The sequence below is a fragment of the Epargyreus clarus genome, unplaced genomic scaffold, assembly GCF_041222505.1.
Source record: "Epargyreus clarus isolate Ecla_fem2 unplaced genomic scaffold, WU_Ecla_fem_2.2 ptg000019l, whole genome shotgun sequence".
In the NCBI taxonomy this organism is placed as follows: domain Eukaryota; kingdom Metazoa; phylum Arthropoda; class Insecta; order Lepidoptera; family Hesperiidae; genus Epargyreus; species Epargyreus clarus.
Window position 1 is genome coordinate 3898948 of NW_027332227.1, and position 18031 is coordinate 3916978.

General features: G+C 35.9%; 1 protein-coding gene across 5 annotated transcripts in view; it reads left to right on the forward strand.

Annotated features, from left to right (window-relative positions):
• Positions 1–18031, forward strand: part of LOC140750220 (uncharacterized) — an 84435-nt gene that overhangs the window by 38396 nt on the left and 28008 nt on the right. Inside the window, exons 1-2 of one of the 5 annotated variants that reach the window (XM_073083640.1) lie at positions 10405–10588; positions 12444–12728. The exons of 1 other annotated variant lie outside the window; for it this stretch is intronic. The gene's annotated coding sequence lies outside the window, so the exon portion shown is untranslated. Of the gene's footprint in view, positions 1–10404; positions 10589–12207; positions 12336–12443; positions 12729–18031 lie in introns of those variants that run through there. 3 more of the 5 variants (XM_073083639.1, XM_073083638.1, XM_073083637.1) reach the window with 3 other exon arrangements.

Genomic DNA, 18031 nt, shown 5'->3' on the forward strand with positions numbered 1-18031 from the left:
AATCAGAATTATAGCATCTCATTATATCTATTATCTATATTTTTTTTATATATACATCACAAATTTTGACCGTCAAATACAATGTGCTTGACAAAAACTGATGCAACTTGGGGACAGTCGTTAGTCGTTATCAATAACTGACAGATGCCCGCGTACAAAAGCTTCAATAGATTTTTTGTTGTCACAAAAAAAGTTACTCAAATCCTTTTTGTAAACTAAGGAGAATGTGGACTACCTGCGACTATGGAACGACGCAAGGGGAGATCTTTTTAGAACAAAAAATGTTAGTTATTGTTAGTTTTATTTATAGATCTAGACGCAAAGAAAGTTAAACCACCTGTTTTAATAATATTAGCTGAAAAAATCTTGATAATACGAGTATTATGATATTTTAAAAAGCTCTAAGTTTTATCTTTTATTTTCAAGCGATGTTGCAATAGTTAAGTGTGAGCCAAAGTTCAATTAATTATATGACTTTCCAATACGAATTGTTAGAGCGTTTTTCGAAAGTGTTGCCACAATCATTAATTGTTTATTACATTCATACAATATGTAACAAGACAAGCAGTAAATGTAACAACTCTCTCTACTTTATACTGATTTCTTATCATATAAATATACATATGATCTTAGAAAAACAACTGTTTTGAATAACTGATATATAAAGGAGATGTTTCATTTTCGGCCATCTCATGTACACTTTATCTAAAAAACACAAATAATTTGTATAATTGAACAAAAATACACATATATTATTATAATCTAAAGTATTCCTGTTTAAAATTATTTAAAATAAGCATTCCTCATTGAAATATTATATATGGCGGAATACTGTCAATGTCAAGTTTTCAAAACTGTCGATGTCGGTCAGGGAACCTATGTGTACCCCACACATAGGTTACTATACTCTTTGGATGTCGGTAATTCTGTATTTCGCTGTTTTTGTCGTAAAGTTATTGTTACCTTAGAACTTTACAACCAGGCTTTTGTTTTGTGTATCCCGTCATTATTTCTGAATTTAATTAATTATTTATAACAATTATAACAAAACCACTTTTCAAATAGTATCTGGTTTTATAGATGTAAGTGACATGTCAAATTAAAAAAGAAATTGTCAATTTGATATGTGTAAAAGTGGATATATACATATAATATAATAGTGGAATCTAATGTAAACGTTGAATAAATATGTACTGATGAGAAGATTCCATTTCAATCCTGAATATGTTTCTGCTCTGTGCTGCTTACGATTTTGGACTGATTCTACCTTACTTGTTTACCCAGCTTTTGTTTTACGGACTCTTGCGATTTTCGTACGATCGCTGTGGATTGTGTTGACAAGGATTCAATATCATCAGGTAAAATATCGATCAGTTAGTTGTATTAATCGTGAAATAATCGTTACTACTTTTAAACTGAGAGAGCTTTAAAACTAGAGAAGCTAATCTTTTTACATTTCTCTTTTTTTTAGATAATTACAATAGCAAGACAAGGACATTCTTGGGATGACAAAATAATCAGGTATTATTGCAACTGCATCGCCGGGCAACGAACCGTCCTCGTAGGTAGCTGCGCTCACATTATGACCATTGTTTGATGTTTGGGCTGAGCTCGTCACGGGATATTGCAGAACCTGCTACATGATTGGATAAAAATATTTATAAAGGAAGATATTGAAAATGAATAAAATATGTATCTAAGTGAAGAATAAATAAAATATAATCTATATGTGTACTTATGTTTTATTTATACACTTAAATGTTTTAAATAAAATAAATTGGTATAGAAGTATATATTTTGGTACGTTTGTTTTAAATCAAGATTTATGAAAGTAAATATAATTAATGTTTATCAAATATAGGTATTGTTTCTCAATACATGCAATACAATATTTTTATATCTACGCCCATTCGCATAAAAATATTTTAAAAAGTATATAATGTATATAGTAGGTTAAAACAGGACATGACATTATTACGGTAATCACTACCGCCATGATGTTTTTCCACTGTTGTGTTGCAAGTTTAAGTGTAAATTATTGTTTTTAAACAATGAAACGAACATGATTTGAAGAAAATGAACCCCCACGAATTGTTCTTTGCATGTTTTCTTAGTTTTTAGTATAGTGTACAAAAGGTGGCCGGGAGCCCATACATTTTGAAACATCTCCTTTAAATATTTCTGCCTAATAACAGTAGATTTAAGCGCTGCTGTATTCCGCATTGCGCTTTGTACATAAAAACCTTTTCAGTTATTTATGAAAGTCCTGATTAACACCACAATAAAAATATGAAAATATAAATATCAACAATGTGATTTTATAAGAATCAAATACGTATTAAAGGAAACCTACCTATGTTAGTGTCGATGAAAAATACCACTATAATGATATAAGGATACATACAATGCAAGTAAACAAAGTGTTTGCATATAGATGGTGTGCAAAAAGTGCGAATTAGTTGACCCAGTGACCCGTTTGCGACGTCCGTGAGCGCGGCAAGGTCGCCAGCGCACCGCAACAGCTTCATCAGGTTAACTTCACGTTGATGGAAACACTAACACGCTACACGTGGCACTTGTTTCTTGTTTGGTCACATTTTGATGGATTTTTTTTATTGATTAACCTAACGAAAGCAGACTTGCTACCTGATGGAAAGTAGTCAACGTCATTTGCAACACCAGACATCGCCAATGCATCGCCAGCTTTGGATGAGAGCTCTTCTTGCACCTTTTGAAGAGTCATATCATCCCCATGTCATAGCTGTATAGATGTTAAATTATCGACAAATTAAACTTAAAGAGATGGAGGTTTTGTAGCGTTTTCTGACTTATAGCAGCCGTGTAGCGGGTTTTACGATCTATAAGAATATTTAAAGAACGAGAAGCAAACGTTTATTGCTTTTAAGGGAAAAGTATAATTTAGTTACCATGGATATCATGATCGAATTTAGTCTGCATACCTTATTAAAATCTGTGACCAATTAATCAATGATATCTCATTGCTCGTTTTCTATTTAAAATGAATTTAAAAATGTTTCAACTGGAAATGCAGAGTTGTATTAATGAGAATGTAATGAGGATCATAAATATTTTGACAAATTGCATATATTTCCATAGTAATGTTTTAAAAGTAGTATTAGTATGTATTTGATCACACCTGGTGTTAGAAAAATGAAAAGATTCTCTAATTTTACTAAGATGTAGAGTATTGTAGAGTCGCCAAAATAGTTTATTTGTGCTATCTCCGCGTAGCTCTTACCTACCAATTATTTCTATTTTCTTACACATATTGCTATTAAATTGCAATACAGTTCATAAGCATATTCACACGCAACTCGTGCATTTCTAATTGGAATATAACCGTAGATGATAAATTAATTAAGATACGATATGGTTGACCTACTGACACATTTGCGCTGTCCATGAACTTAATTGTGCAACAGTTTTAGTTGCATAAAATTTATTTATCATATCTATCTACTATCTATTATAGAACATAATTATTACCATGAAATTATTTTTGATATGATCAAAAATAATTTCAAAGCTGTAGTAAGGGAAATATCCGAGGCATTCCATTTCCAACTTAGTCCTCAGAGGTAGCAAGTTAGCAACGCATCTTTGGCCGACCGCAGGTAGAACTGTAATCCTATCTGGAGTTGATTATAAATGTCCGAGGAGAACTAGTCACTTGCCATCAGGTGACTGCATACTCTATTGCTACTTCTATATTATAATACTCGTAATTGGCAAAGTAAGAGTCGAACTCGCACATGGAGGGTTCCGTACCACCAACATTTTTATATTTTTTTTATACTTTTAGTATTTGTTATTATAACAGCCACTGAAGTAAATACATTGTGAAACTTTGAACCGTCTACTTATTATAGTTTAATAGATAAAGCGAAATACGTGGAGAAATAGCGGTTTCTTGTATGGTAGCCCCCATTTATTTTCAACTTTTTTGTTTTTAGTATTTTTGTTATAGCGGCCGTCATTATGCATCCTCTGTAAAAATTTCAAGACTCTACCTATTATGGTTCCAGAAATAGAGCACTGTGACAGACGGACAGACGGACAGACACACAGACAGCGAAGTCTTACTAATAGGGTTCTGTTTTTACCCTTTGGGTACGGAACCCTAAAAAGTGTCACTTTACTATCTGGACTAAGCGCAAATATCCAATTTTGCAATACAATTTGTTCTGTTCTAAACATTAGAGACCAAGTGACCATATGTAATAATTGGCGCTACACTGACCCAATTGTGGTGCAACCCAACAATTGCAGTGTCCTTGAGCGTCAAGGACAACTCCGTGTCGGTTTCTCTTACGCCTCACACTTATAGCTGCCTTTCGTGCTAGAAATCGATGCCCTATGTAGTGTAAAGATTTTCTTTACAGAAAAGTATGTAAAGATTGTATTTTATTTGGATTTGTAAAATGTCACGAAAAATAGTTTGGTTTAATAAAACAAATTTTGGATCTTTCCTTCTACACGTAGCAAAGGTTAGGTGTAGAAGGCCCGACATCATCCAAAAGAAAATGACTCCATCACGGGGGGGTCACGACCCTCAGTAATGAGGAATACGACGCGTGGAGGAAGTTTTTATATATTTACACTAAAATACGATAATACCTCTAAAAATCGGAAAATGAGTATATATAGGAGTTAAATTAATAGAAGAGTGGTATTAAATTGATATTCGAGGCTCCTTATCGTATCCCTTATCCTGCCGCTCGGGGCGGAAGTAGAGTCTGCCGTCCCGTAAAGAGGAAAGTCGGCGAGAAAAGAGATCTATTTGTGAATATTTAAATAATCTATACTAATATTATAAAGAGGGAAACTTTGTTTGTTTGTTTGATTGTAATGAATAGGCTCAAAAACTAGTGGACTGATTTTAAAAAAACTTTCACCATTTGAAAGCTACATTATCCACGAGTAACATAGGCTATATTTTATATGAAATATATTTGATAAATAGATTTTGAGGCGGTACAAAGTTTGCCGGGTCAGCTAGTATTACATAATACGAAAATCCTTTTGCCGCCCCCAAAACGGGCCTACCGAGGCAGGTCGTCTCCTCTGCTCTGAAATGCTACAACCACACAACTCTGACGGACATAACATGAATATAACTACTAAACCTATGAATATTTATTTTAATAAAAAATAAGAGCAATGTTTTTTGTACAGCCAACACTTTATATTCTCTTATAAAAAAAAATACCATATTTTCATTGCGCGAGAATTACTATAAATAAATACAATAAGTATATTATAAATTCAATAATTTTATTCAATTTAAATTAGGTAGGTAATTACTTAATATATCGAATAACACTGTCTATATTTATTCAACAATTAAAATTATGCAATATTCGTACATTTATAGAATTAGTAATGTGGGTAGTGAAACGTGTTTACTCCGAACCCTTTCGTTAATAATAAATTGTATCCAGCTTTATGCTAAGCACCCACTGAAATATAGGGATGGCGGTTTTCCTAAAAATAATAAATTTGCAGTCGATTCGAATTAAAGAATCGATACACAAAAATATCGTCGATTAGGGGATCTAGTTCATAAAAATTGTTCATTGGTAATTTGTATTGTAATGCTGTATTGCTGCTCTGGTATATCGAAAAAATAAAAGTCCCTCGTCCTCATAAACTTGGTCGTTAAAAACACAAAGGGATCAACACGAATAAAAATGGATTAAGTAATTTTAAAGTAATTGTAATCTCCGGTATCAGATATCGAATCGTTAAATCGAATTTATTAAGCGATAGCTTAATATCGATTTAAAAGTTGTCGATGCTTTTACTCCAAAATATCTTCGCTTAATCGAGATCGGCATCCCTACTGAATTATTTACGGTTCTAAGCAATCAGTATGTCCTAGGGGTCGCAATACCGGACCATCTAAGCAAAACCGGTATTTTCGGTACTGACCCCAGACAAATCCCGGTATTCCGGTTTTTTCGATATTTTCGAGATTAAGATAAAGTTACTAATTTTTATTAAGCATTTTACTATGTAATGTTAATTTAGTGGAATTCCGAAGGAAAATAGGTCCTATTACTTAATACCAAGTTAATTACAGAAGTTAATGATTTATTAACGACGATATGAGTTCCGAATTCATCAATAAATGAATTATATAAAAATATATGCGGAAAGCTGGAAAAAAATATCTCTGTAGTCGTGCACTCTTGACAGAGTGGTCGTGGCATGATGATGACAACTGGTCAGTCATCCACAGCTGCCTTGAACAGACGCTATTGCGATCCTTCGCCACCGCCTTCTATGCTGGCCTTGCGGCAACACTCGACGAGGGAACACTGTGTGCTAGATTTTATAAGGTCTGTTCAGCGAGTAGGCGATCTGCCGCGTGACCTCTTTCCATCTACCTTTCACGGAACTACAACCGTACTACTGAGTTCTCGTCCCTAAATATGCGGCCGAAATATTTTAGTATTCTAATCCAGATAATCGTAGATCCAGAGAATAGTATTTCTAGGGCATCAATTTTACGGCGATCTTGCATCCGAATCGTCTACGTCTCTGCTTGAAGTCTCTGTTGAAGTCTCTGTTGAAGAGCCCCATGTCATAGTCCTGAGGGAATACCCCAGGAGAAAGTTCATTCCACATTTTGCACGTACGCGGCAAAAATGAACGATCAAACCGAACCGTGGAGGACCGCCACGGGTCCAGTTGATGTGGATGGAACTTCATCCTTCGGCGAGAGGTGCGATGAAGGAAAGGCGGCTTAGGCACCAGATCAAACAGTTCCTCAGAACACTCACCATTGTAAAGTCGGTAGAACTCGCAGAGGGAACCTATGTCCCTCCGCAGGCTTAAGGGTTCTAACCGATCAGAGATCGCTGGGTCATCGACGATTCGCACCGCGCGTTTCTGTACGGAGTCAAGTGGTTTAAGCTGGTATTGTGGTGCCCCTGCCCAGAGATGCGAGCAGTACTACATGTGGGGCCTCGCTTGCGCTTCATAAAGCAGAAAGAGTTGGCCCCCAGTGAAGTACTCCTTGGCTCTGTTCAGGACGCCCAGTTTCTTTGAAGCCAACTTGGCTTTAACTTCCAAATGACTCCGATACTGCACGTCACACGAGATGTCAACTCCCAGAATCCCTACACTTTTACCAATGGTGAGCGGGGTACTTTGGAACTTAGGCGCTATGACGAATGGGGCTTTTTTAGCGGTAAACGCGCAGACTTGTGTCTTCATGGGGTTGAACTCAACAAGGGTAAGACGACCCCATTCCAAGACCTGCTCCAGAGAGTTCTCGATTTCAGACACAAGTCGGATTCTGCTTTCTTCCACGAATGTCCGGGAGGTGTCCGCACGGCCTGTGTACATACCATCTCCCGTGCTATGATCTGCATAGCAATGAATGCCACCGGTTAATAGCAGCAAATCATTGATATGCAGAATAAAAAGCGTGGGAGATAATACAGACCCTTGGGGCACGCCAGCGTTGATGAGCTCCGTGTCTGAGCAGCACCCGTCAACTACGACCTTAATATGCCGCTCAGACAGAAAGCTGGCTGTCTATGTGCACAACCTCTCGGGAAGACCTTAAGATGGTAACTTCGCGAGAAGGACCCTATGCCAGAGCCAGTCAAAGGCCTTAGCGATGTCCAGGCTTACGGCCAATGCCTTCCCGTTGCTCTCAACAGCTTGTTCCCAAAGGTGAATGAGGTACACAAGAAGATCACCAGCTGATCGGCCCTTGCGACAACCATATTGGTCTGTCTTGGTGTTTTTTGATATGTTGCGGTTCCTCCAAATCTTATCAAGCCTATCGACAGCAGATCTTGTTAAAGCGAAGATCGTGTTGGCGGGTTGTTTCTTGACGCCTATTGTCATAATTGTCATTGTTATAAAATATCTTGAAAATATATCATCTTCCTCTAGCCTCAAGAAAAATAGCATAAAACTATAGTTACTGCACTTCCTTGTCGACCCTTTTGTATGACGTGTAATGAAAATAGTGTGGGCCCAGTGTCGTGGTCACTGTCCATTTTCCCAGACGCGATTACATATGGTATGCAACATGTCAACCTCGAGTTCATCCATTGATCGAAACACTTCAATAGGAATATCATCTATATTAATTGCTTTGTCGCGTTTTAATAAGTTAAATAGCAGCGCGTACTTCATCTTTGAATATACATAGATGGTTCTTTTTGTATATCATTTTTTGGCATATGTTGTGTATAAGGTCGACTATTAGAGAAAAGTGATATGAAGTATTTTGCCATACATTGACGATTTCCTTAATTTCGGTAACAATCACACCATCAGAATCCTCAATAGCCCATGTTCTGGGTTTAAATTGATGGGTTATACATCGGATTTTTTAAGATATCTTTTATTTCAAATCGAACCTTTTCTTTAGCTCTCCAAAGTTATACAATACGCCAAGTCTCACCTGACATCCAATGCTGATGTTTGTTGATTTTCATAGGTTGTGTCGATTGTAACGCTTAATATTAACTTTAATATGGACTTTTGCATTGGTCCAGAGTCCATTGGAGTCAATTTATATGACTATAACTTTATTTTGTTTTATTTTACTAAAAACCGAAAATACCGAATATCCCGGTTTTTGTGAAATTAAAACCGGTATTAATAAGACCTAAATTTGGCCCGGTATCCCGGTATTTTCGAAATCTCGAATACCGGATTGCGACCCCTAGATGTCCGTCCGCTTACAACAGTTTAGTATGCGGTCCGTGAAATGGGCGCGCACACCCGAATGTGCCCGAATTGACCGTTTCACATAACGGCAACAAATGCCAACAACTGAACAATCTCTATTTTTCTTTTTATTTGACGAAGTAGCGAGCGGTACACTTCGCCTGGTATTTAAAGATAAAAAGAATAGGTTAGGACTTGAAGTTTATTTGATTTGCGTTGTTACGAGTGAGGACTAAATTGGAATTCCTCATAAAAGTATTATGTGCTCTCCCTTATAACCAGATTACATTAGTGCTACACCACTGCAAGGAATAGAAAACTAGACACAGTTGTAGCGATTGTAGTAATGTATTTATTAGCTTCTAACTTTCTGTTACTTTTCAAATTCAAATTCAAATGCCATTTATTGAAATATGATTCATATAGAATACTTTTTGAAAGTCAACAAACTACCACTGCTTCAGAAGGTGTTTCGCTAGGGAGAAGAAGCGGCGCAAGAAACTCCATACGTGTGCAAATTTGCTTCGTTTAAAGGGTAAATAATATACAATTTTACATAGTGGTACATAACATTAATTATTGATGTTGGAGCTGAAGCTGTTATACCATGCGGATTTATCATTTAAGTACTGATTTAGATAATAAGCTTTTTTACATAAAGTTAATTTTATAGTAGATTTAAACCTTTTCTCGGATAGTTCGATTCTTTTGTTGTTTTTTGGTAAAACATGTTCATGGTTTTATACACCATTGTTTATCTTATCTCCTTTTTCGCATGTCAACTAACATGATTTATTAAGGTGAATGTTCTATCTGTGGTACTGTTGCTGCAAAAACCTTAAACTTAAAGGTATACGAGTATAAGCTTTTTATGTGCACTTAAAGTAAAAACCCGGTTCGAAGCAATTAATATGAACTGTGACTTTTATGGGCCCGTAATAGCCTGCGACAAATAACTTGGCATTAAGCTGAAAGCCCGTGATAAACTAAAGGGCGTTCCCTTCAGCCTCCTCGGCCTTAGGACAATGACTTCTCGTCCTACGTCTCAGCATTAATATCCTCTTTGTCTCGCCGTTCCTTTCACAAACTTTAAGCCACATTTTTCTTAATCGCCTAGCTTATTGATTTTACACAAAAAATCTTTGCTTTTGTTCCAAAGTGAATGACATTACGATGCCGACTCTACATTTCTACTTTGCAGAGAAAAACCTTTCGTGTAACCGGATTCTTGTGTTATTGCATAATTTTGTGTTTGACTTGATCGGAAGTGATTACCCTCACTGTATCCACTTACATAACGTAACAAGTATACCGCGCTCAGCAAAATATAATTAGTCTAGGTTTACAATACCAGTCACGTTACGTCATCAGATGATGTGTGAACGTTTTGTAATCCTTACATTTAAAAGGTATCTGCTAATTCAGCAAGCAAATGTACGAAGCAGTGTAATATAATTTGTTTATATTAACAAGTATTCTATGTACTTAATAAAGTGGCTCTACATTACAAAACAGGTCACAACTTTGTCGCTAGCACACTCGTGAACTTTACACGCGACCTCGTTGCGCAAAAAGGGGTAACGGTAGCCTCCAGTGCAGCATACTGGACGACTGCTTGGAAAGTAATCGCACGAAAACGGTCACTTTCTCTCGAACAGGTCTCAGTCTGTCTCAGTCTCAGGCCCGACCCCACCGCGATAGAACGTGTTCACGCGCCGCGAGTTCCTCTGACTGTGATTGTGAATTAGTTGAAAATCTGCCTTCCATACGTGACTAGCCTTAAAACTTGCTTCTGTGCTACCTGACGTGTGCGCACAACCTTGTGATTAGCGATTTTGCAATGCGAATCGAGAAACTCAATCAAAAGTGAGTAAGTTAAAACCAATACTGTTAAACTTCCTACGATCGACGATGCGCGTTCAGTCGTTTAGACCTTGGCGTTCATCTTCAGATAATTTAATATAGTTATGGATCGTTTAGGTTTACTAAGTAGTTGTAGGCACTTTGTAGCTAGGAACGCTTTTATGGTCATTATTTCGCAAGCAACTCGATAATAAACTTCCAATTGATCAGTGACCAGTGAAAGGTTTCCGAGTCTTTAAAATGAAGTCAAGAATTCGTGGCGATAGCGATGACTCGGCGTACGAGCAAAAAATCTTTACGCTCGAGTGCGAGTGAGAGAGACGTAGAGAACCAAACAAGTGCGTTACCCCCACGAAGAATAAGTTATTTATTTTATTTTTATTCAATGTGTAGCGGTTCATGAATGTACGTAACTTTTATTAGTTAATTTATATTAAGATTGAAATGTAGATTACGATAATTCTGAAATACCTTAACAAGTGGCGATCTTAATACATAAGTATTCTTAAATTCTTTTAATTAGAGTTTCTCTCATTTCCAACCATTTAAGTATTTGTCTGTATTTTTTTGTAATAATGATAGATTTCACAAGTCACATTTACATTAATATCACGTTTAGTCACACAATTAACATCGCATTCAACTCAGCATATTTAATTGCTGCGCTTATCGTTGCCAGGATAGCTTTTTAATTAGTTTTGTGTAAAATTAGCACAACCGGTCGCCATACCATCGTGTAGGATTGTAATTGTAGGCCTTCGTGCAACGTTTAATGTGAAGGAGGATAGTGATCCAATGATTTATACAATGGCATGCAACAAGAATTTAAGTAGCGAAAAATATTTTTCGCAGCCCTTTAGATTAAATTCGATTGAATGATCATTCTGTAGATTAATTCCATTTATGTTTAAATTGATGGTAATGACTAGCACTTGACGTTGCAATGTTTACCTCAATTTAAACTACAATTACGACATTGAAACCTTGAATAAGGCCGTCGGACAGAATAGGTACGAAGTAACAGGAAGTAAATCATTTCAATACATTGGTTTAAATTTTATTATCATACATTATTACGTAGTTCGACCGTGTGTCGTCCCTCTGCCGTTGCTCACGCGTAACGCTTATCGGAGGCGCTTATCTCGGCGTTTCCTTCACTTGTTCTCGGATAACTGTCTTATCAGCCACACATTCATACAATATTATCTATATGATTCGACGTTTCGAAACCGCGGTGTCCTTTTCGAACTCGACTCGAGTTATTCGACGAGCATTGTTACTTGCTGTACCAACCGCGTGAGATGACCTTTACGCTCGAGCGCATGGCCATGAGAACTCCTGAAGGTTGCATGTTCTTGTTGGATGGCCGCCCAACATTCCGCGATTCTAAGGTCCTTTATGAACTAGACTAATAATTACTTTGTTGGACTTAAAGAGTATGGAAAACCTTTCAATATGAAGATCGGCGAGGCTGTAGGCGTCATGCTTGCTAATCACACAGAAACTTTACCAATGTTTTACTGGCAATTTAATTGTGTGCGTGCCAAGCCAATTGGTCGACTAACCAGTCGACCAGACGGTCTCCCTCCCTCGAGCCGTCCTCCGTCTGTCCTCCCCCCGCTCCCCTCCGTTCTGTTGCGCCAGGCCAGTCAGCGTTCAGACAGCGGTTGGACTGTATGTTTCGTGTGATTCATAAAGGCGTATTCTTTTACGTCCTAGTTTATTTTGTTCTAATTTTTAAATAAGCTTCACAAGTAAGTACTCGGTGAACTTTTGCTGTTCGTAGATTAGTGAAATATTGTTTTTTGCGATTGCCTATCTGCGAGAAGCGTTTGACTTACTACCGCTTTGTCTTGTTACAGGTACCTACTTGGAACTGGGTGTGAACCTAGATACGGTGTGTGAAGTTTTATGTAATCGTATTTATTTATACTTACTGTTATTGGAAAAAGTGTGTGTTAACCGCTCGGTGTGAAACGGTGAAGCGGAATGAAATGAGATAAATTCAATAAAGTGAAGTGCTCGCGGCGACAATAAAATTATTCTTCTATTGTTATGCTTGACGGTCGGTTTACAAGTGATTTGTGTTTAATCGTGAATTGTGGATTTACGCTAACTTCTCGCAGTGAACCAGCCCAATGGACAATGTGAGTAAAATTTGTTTTCTGACATTGCATGCCTTAAAAATTTAAAGGCGTAGATTTTTTAAATGTGTCTTTCATTAAAGTTTTATCCGTTTGTTCGGGTTATGCCGATAAATAGTGAATAGATTTTGATTTTAGTGAAAGTGTCTATGTCATCGTAACAGTTGCGTTACGTAGTGTTGCAAAAGGAAGTATGCATCCATTGGGAAGGGAAATTGCCAGTTTCTTAGCAGGGTCGCCACCACGTTAGTATTATATCAATTCTAATGTAAATTCGTGTGAGTTACATTACAGTTTAGTTAGACGTCATCCATACAGTAGCTTGCAACCCTAATATTATAATTATTTCAGATACTTTCAACTCTATACAGATTTAATTAAAAAATAAAGTAAAGCCACGCTTTTATAACTCATTAAAGATTATCAATTAATTAAAATTACTTGTTTTTAATACAATTTATGTTTCATGTCGTCTTTAAAGTGGAACATCGAATTTCTTTCAACTTTGATATAATGAGGTGGCAAGTTCTGAGAAAATTTAAGGAAAAACTTTTCGTCGAAAATAAAATGTTGTTTATTTTACGATACGGTATATTTTTGGTTACACGCTATTTTGAGTTACGCGATAACAAAAATAACTTAATTTCTGTCCGTGAAATACTGGCATTTGCGGAATTTTAATATGTTTCTTATCTGTGATCAAAAATATGTGTACTTCTTCTGAATAATAAAATTGCTATTTGTAAGAAATAATAAAATATGGGTCGTTCCAATTACAATTTAAGTCTTACCAGCAGCAAATATACAATTATCATGAGCGACGAATTAATTCCACAATTAAAGAACTATCTATTATTTAGCATCGCATCAAATATTTCGGTCATCGACAATATCGTTACCTACATCTCAACCGGACGTTTTTACGTAGAAAATCTTTCAAACTAGTTTTTATTAATATTTCGAACACTGTGACCTTGTTTTAAATATTTGTTGGCCTGTGAAGTGCGATCTGACCTCTACAAATTGGATTTCGAGAAGTTTGCGAATATTTTGCCAACAACCTCGTTTGCTTGCCGGATGAAATACAATGGCTAATTGCATCAATGCAGGTGATTTATGTAATAGAAGTGGCGAACGAGCGTGCAGTCACTTCATTTATTATTGTTCCTATCCATTATAATTTTAAACGCATTTGATACACGATTTAATTAAATCGTTATCTAACCTTTCTCATTTCCTGTATTTTAAGTTGGATTGTTAAAGGATGGAGATTATTTTAATATTAAATTTTATGATAATAGATTATCGAATATTTTTTTAAGTGCTTTTTCTGGGACGATGAAAATCAGATTACTTTTTTTTGGAATAGAACAAAAGATGCGCGCGCATTGCCTTTATTTAACGTTATTCTATATCCAAGTTTGAAAAGAACATAGTGTTCATCTGAATATTCGACTTGTCTTTTCTATGAATATATTCTACACAATTAAACGTCATACATTGTTTAAATAAATAGTCCAAGTATTGCAAGCTTACGAAAATAAGAGTCAAACAATAGAAAAATCACGTTTTGATGTCCAACATCAATTCGTACGTGTGTGGCGGGTAATAGTGTCTACATTTTGTTTGGTGTTGCGAAAAAATCTAGGTGTTAATGCAATAGCTACCCGTAGTTACGGCACGTTATTGTTAACTCGATTATAAGATCGCACCGAATAATATTTTCATTAATCATCTATTCATTATATCAGTATTTTTCAATATTTTTATACCCCAGCTTTCGTGACCCCCTTACTGAAGCTTTCTGACCCCTTGGGGATCGCGATCCAATCATTGAAATACATTGCGTGATATAAATAATATAATTAGCATAAATTTATGTTACTTTAAATTAATTAGCATAATTTAAAGTAACATTGCGATTTACGTAAATATTAATTACGTTTCCATTCGAAATAATAAACAATAGGGATTATACATAACACAGAATAAATGTTAAAGTAGGTAGTCAATATCAATTTAATTCAAACTTTATTGTGAAACCTTTATTGTAGCAAGGTCGTCGATTTCCGATCGCGTACAGGCGCCATCTTTCGAAGCAATTGATCGGCTGTCGTGGCCTCGCAAAGTTCACTAATTTTAGACTTGACATTTTGCCTGCATTATTTATTGTACTTTGCTATTCTGTTTTATTTCGTATAGGTAAATTATACCTTTAGCCACTGCTACTAATCTAGGGCCGGATTTGTGGGAACCCATCCACGTCTACTCTCCCGGGGCCTCCACAGTAGAGAAAAAAGCATTTTTCCAAACAGTATTTTACGCATTATTATCGATTATATTTGCGTCTAACTAATTACTACATTCTTTGTTAAAATAACTTTATTTGTGGGCAATACATTTCTGAAAGAGTTAACTGAAATAAAAATAGTTCGTTTTTTTCTGAAAATGAAGGAGCAGTCTTTCATTGTCAGTCTCCAGACCTTAAATCTGGCCCTGCTACAATGTACATTATTATATTATACGTGCTAATCTTGACATTGTAGTCACTCGAGGCGCTGGATCATTAAATGAACCGCGTCCAGTAGCATATAGTAGAGCCAGACTAGTAATACAAGTAGGTTAATAATACGCGACTCCTGTCATTGTAATACATTTGTTAACAATAATTTTCATTTGAGTACATTTTCACACTAACATTTGTTCTTAAACTCCCGGCTATTATCGATCGATACATGATTACAGGTATGTGAACAAATCTTCTGTTACACATCTCACGTGCGCCACACACGTGATACAATAACGCTCTGTGAATAAGATACGATCGGTAGTTTAAAACAATGTTTATTGAATCACGCGATCTATTATACCTACTCTGACCTATATAAGCTTCTTAAACGCCTATCGATGTCATATTTTATGAGATTAGTAAGAGCTTTATAAATCTAAACCAGTCTTTCTCAGATTGGTGATAACCATGTGGGCCCTGGATTTCTTTTACTAATATTTTAATTAAACTGCGTACAACAATCTATCCATTATTATGTTCGTACTTTAGTTATGGACCCATTTGAAATTGCCATTTTGAATATTTAAGTCCTATAATTCCGATTTTTATAGTGGGGGGTAGACGAAATAAGCTTGAGAACTAGCGGTGGGTCGTTGAAGTTTTTTCGGTCAACGAAACGTCAACGTTAATTTCCATTGATTAACTAGTTGATCAACTAGTTAATTTCGTCAACGAGTTAACGTGTTACTAATTTCAACTTGCATCAATAATAAACGGTTTTTAACTATGCTGCAACGATCAACGCTTCTCTACTGAAGTGCGGTAAATGTTATTTTAGAAAAAAATTGACGTAGTGCGTGTTATTAAATATCAATATCAAGAATTGATAATTATAATTATTTATTAGGAAATAATTCGATATGTTCTACATAATTGGAGTTTAAATTATGCTATTATACCGACAATCAAGCTCGTCTGCTACTCGTATATTATAAAAAAAAATAACGTAAGTTTAATTCTAAACAAAATACAATTTTACGTTGAAAATAACGAAACGTTCCGTTTAACGTCGTTGACGTAACGTTGATTCGTTGAACGGTTGATTTAACTTGTTCGTTGATTCAACGACCACCGTTACAAAATACAATTTACGTTGAAAATAACGAAACGTTCCGTTCAACGTCGTTGACGTATTTAACTAGTTAATTTCTATTGGGTTAACGTTGATTCGTTGAAAGTGAATCAACGGTTGATTTAACTAGTTCGTTGATTCAACGACCACCGCTATTGAGAACCTCTAATCTAAACCACAAGCTCGGTATAACGATATGGTATTATTAATTTAGTGCTAGTTGTATATTATATTGCAGTTTGAGAATCCAATCTGCCTGATAAAAAACAATAAATGGGGACGGTATGCATACAAATAAAATGCATTAATATTGCGCGGGGTTTTCAAAGCATGCGCAATGATAATTATCTTTTATTAAATTCCTTTTCATAAGTTTCTTTTGGAAATAACGGAATATATTTGACGATATTTTCTTACACACAACATTTTAACCCGAAATTACCAGCTTATCTCCTTTTGCTGTTTATCGACATGTTATTCGACGTCATAAAAACAAATATAATTATCACTCATCACAGTTCTTCAAAATGTTAATCTATGTTTATTTTAAATGTGATTTAATGATATAACAGTAAAATATTATATTGTTCGATTGTATATACATTTGTATTTAAAATTACACAAGGCTACCCCACATTTCGATCGATTCAACGTTGGCCGCGACGCTGATGTAAATGCAGCCTTAAAACCTTACATTTCTTGTACCTTGTTATCATACCTGTACCGTAGACATTAATAAGTGATAATCCTATAGTGATTTCATTATCTTCCGTAAACAGTTGTGGGCGCGATCGCTCTCGGTCTGCGGTTGTAATACTATTGCATCGCGATCTTGCGGTTGCGAGAGCTCAGTGTCGGTTACAGGGTTGCCAACGTACTCAATCATACCTGCCCGAAACCGGGGAAGACCTGAAGTACTCCGTTGCAATGGAATTTGGTGGAAGAACTGACTGGCCTACTCATATCTTCTAGTGTAATAAGGGAATGTCCGTCACAATCATAGCCACACTCTACAACTCTTACTATTATTATTACAATTTCCCTGACTACCCAAAGCTAATGTAAGGACTTGTCGTTAAAATTTTCCGTCTGGCCTCTCAGGGCTTAAACCCGTTCATAATTCAATCGAAAGGAATGGAAAATAATACTTATCGTTTACGTATTTATAGAAATTGTAAATGTTAAACCATTACTAATCTTGAATTCAGCATTTTCCTATATTTTCTGTGTTATAAAATGTTTAACATTACAAATAAGTTTCACGGAATTATAGTACCATGTCATTTTCTCGATCAAAGTGATCTGAGTGAGTGGCTACCTGTGAGCCGATAGTTATCCAAATCAAATAGTTTTTGCGTGAATGAGTACCAAACATCTATTCTGTTATATTTTTTTGTTATTGCTTAAGTTCATGAAATAAATAAAGAATCTATTTATCTATTCATCTTCACAAACGCGTTTTTAATGTTACCAAGTGTTCGCTATTTTAAATGTTCAATATTTCAATTAGACTAAGCTACAGAGCAGCATCGTGTCGTATTCTCGATTAATTTGGCTGCCTCACTAACTAGACACCGAATCTGACTATCAAATTAACGAAGTTGGCAACCATAGTGTCAGCAACTCGGTTCGTGTCATGACAGTGCGGGTAGAGTAGAGAGGCGA